Source organism: Urocitellus parryii (assembly GCF_045843805.1).
Source record: "Urocitellus parryii isolate mUroPar1 chromosome 13 unlocalized genomic scaffold, mUroPar1.hap1 SUPER_13_unloc_5, whole genome shotgun sequence".
Lineage (NCBI taxonomy): Eukaryota > Metazoa > Chordata > Mammalia > Rodentia > Sciuridae > Urocitellus > Urocitellus parryii.
In genome coordinates, this window is record NW_027551773.1 from 159738 (window position 1) to 162375 (window position 2638).

Here is a 2638-nt window from a genome sequence, read left to right on the forward strand (position 1 = left end):
CCTCACCTCCCCAGGAGGAAGCTGAGCCTGGACATGGTGGCAGGTGAAGGCGTCCCAGTGGACACAGACCTGGGACCACAGCAGCCACGGCTGCCACATCCAGAGCAGCAGCGTAACAGTGTGGGCCAGGCAGTGAGCCCGGGAGTGAAGGACGGTGGCCCCAGGCTCAGCTGGGAGGTAGAGCTACCTGCGGGTCCAGGAGGGTCAGGAGGAGGTGACTGCTAGGGAGTCCAGCCTGAGGGAGGACTGCTCACTGAGGACCTCCTGGAGGGGTGGGGGGCACCTAAGGAGGAGGTGCCATCAGTGGCCATCACTAGTGAGGGGAGAGGCAGCTACGGGCCCGGGTGTCTGAGGTGCCAGAGCCCCTCCATCCTTGGGGTTCAGCGCTTGCCACGCACTTCCCCTTGCTCAGCCTCCTTCACCTTGAGCAAGGCACTTGACCAAGGGCAGAGCCCAGGTTCCGTTCTTCTCAGTGTGCCCAGGAGTGTGGAGAGCAGAGCTTGGGCCAGCAGAAGGCCATCCCAAGCAGGTTGCTTTCTGGGGACTGCAGGGACAACCAGCCTGGATGTCAGGATATGTAACTGTCATCTGGTGATGAACTCAATTTCAACACCCCTAACCCTAACCCTTCACTGAGTGGAACTTATCATAGCTAAAATGAGCACTAAAGAGTGTCCCCATGGGAGGAACTATGGCCCTGGCCTCAGAGCAGCGCTTACCTACTCAAGGAAACCTCTGCTCTTGGGCATCAGTGACACTGACTGCCTGCAGAAGAGAAAAGAATGGTGCAGGTGTGTCGTGACGCCCAGCAGCACTGCACTCGAGTCAGGGACAAACACTGTTTCCATGTATGTGACCTTAGAGGTTGTTGACTCCCCTGAGCCTCTGCCCTCTCCTCTGTAACATGGGTTTGCTATCCGCATCCCTGTGCTGTTCTGAGCATGTGGTGACGAGCACGGCTGGTGACATGGGCTACAGCCTCACTGTCACTTGCCACATCCACGTTAATTAGCTAGTTTTCTTAGCAGCCTATGAGACTCCTACTTGGATTCTAATTAGAGTTTCATATTTTATATATTCTCTTGGTGAGAATGACCAGTGAAAGTCCAGGGTAAGTAGAGAGGGAGAAAAAAGTTAAAACAAAATCATTATTCTCTAAGATTTTAAGGCATGAGACAGTCACCCAAGAAGTTCTTAAAAAGTGCTTTCTCTAGCTGGTTCCTTGTCATCCCTCTGTGACCCAGACAGTACCACCATGTCACAGACATCCATACATCCTTGTGAAAAAACATCATTGTATAGAAAGCAATTAAAATATATGAAGCAATCCATCAAACATCTTAAAACCCTTCTATGTGACCAAGTTAAATGTGGCCAATTGATTCACATTTGTCTCTGTTTCCAAATATCCCACCAAACGTGTATTTCACGAAAAAATAGAAATAAATCCAAAGGAAAAAATGAAGAGGAGATGGGTCAGCAGCAGCAGAGAGATGTCAACACAATTTAGATCAGACAGAACAGTAGAGTAAGGCAGCAACTGACTTAGCTGAACGACAAAAATCCTTGAGCTAAGATGCAGAAAGGGACAGAATCTAATAACTCAGAAGGGGATTCCCCTGCAGAGCCCTGGTGATGCTAAGGAGTGAAGAGTGGCGTCACTCTGAAGGCTGACGTGATGGGTGATGCAGGACTGAAGCCAAAGGGTTCCTTCCACTTGGCTTCACATAGCTATCAGACTCTCGGGCCCTTTCACCCAACCCATGTGTTCATATGTCTGTCCCTCCACCAACTCTCCAGGGACAGATTTATTCTCAGCAAGGAGTGGGCCAAAGCAGCTCTGACTTGATTGCTGTTGAACAGAGGAGCTGAACAGGAAGGGATTAAGTCCATGAGAGGTGAGATGCGTGGCCCTTGCTCACTGTCAGGGTGCCAGCAGATACACTCAATCCCCCGAGTGTTCCAAGGGGAATAATTATAGATGCTCACATTGGAGACATCCTTTTCGAGCCTCATCTGTTGACAGACACGTCCATGCCCAGCTTCTAAACAGCCTTTTTAGGGCTTCAAAGATAATAGACAACAAAGGATCACCGTGCAAGTATGTGAACAGAGTTTTCCACATGACAGAGGCCAAAACAAACAGAAAAGAGAATTTAAAAGCCACAGAGAACAGAAGAATCTTTAAAGCAAACAACCCTGTAAATAGCATCCTTGAAGTGAGAGGAGGGATATTGTGCTCAGGAAACAAGGACGATTCCTATAAAAATGACTGTGAAAAGAGCCAGGAAGTGCTATTAGAAATTAAATTATGACACCAAAGAACAAACAAGGATAAAAGGTAGGGAGGGAAAAGACATGAAAATTGGATAGGACCCCCAAGAAATCCATCAGCTCTTGAACAGTGTGATCAATCCAGAATTCTATACCCAGCCCAACTTTCAAGTGCTCTTCACAGGTGTGCCAAATCTACCTGTGATTCAGAAGTTCAGAAGGAAGGGGAGAGGCCACAGAGAAGAAGAGATTCAACACCCAAGAGACGCAAAGAGAACTGCAGTGTGAATCCCAGAGCGACAACTAAGAGGAGGCAAGAGCAAGAAACAGAACTCCAGGAAAGACAAGAGCAAAAAAAAAAAAA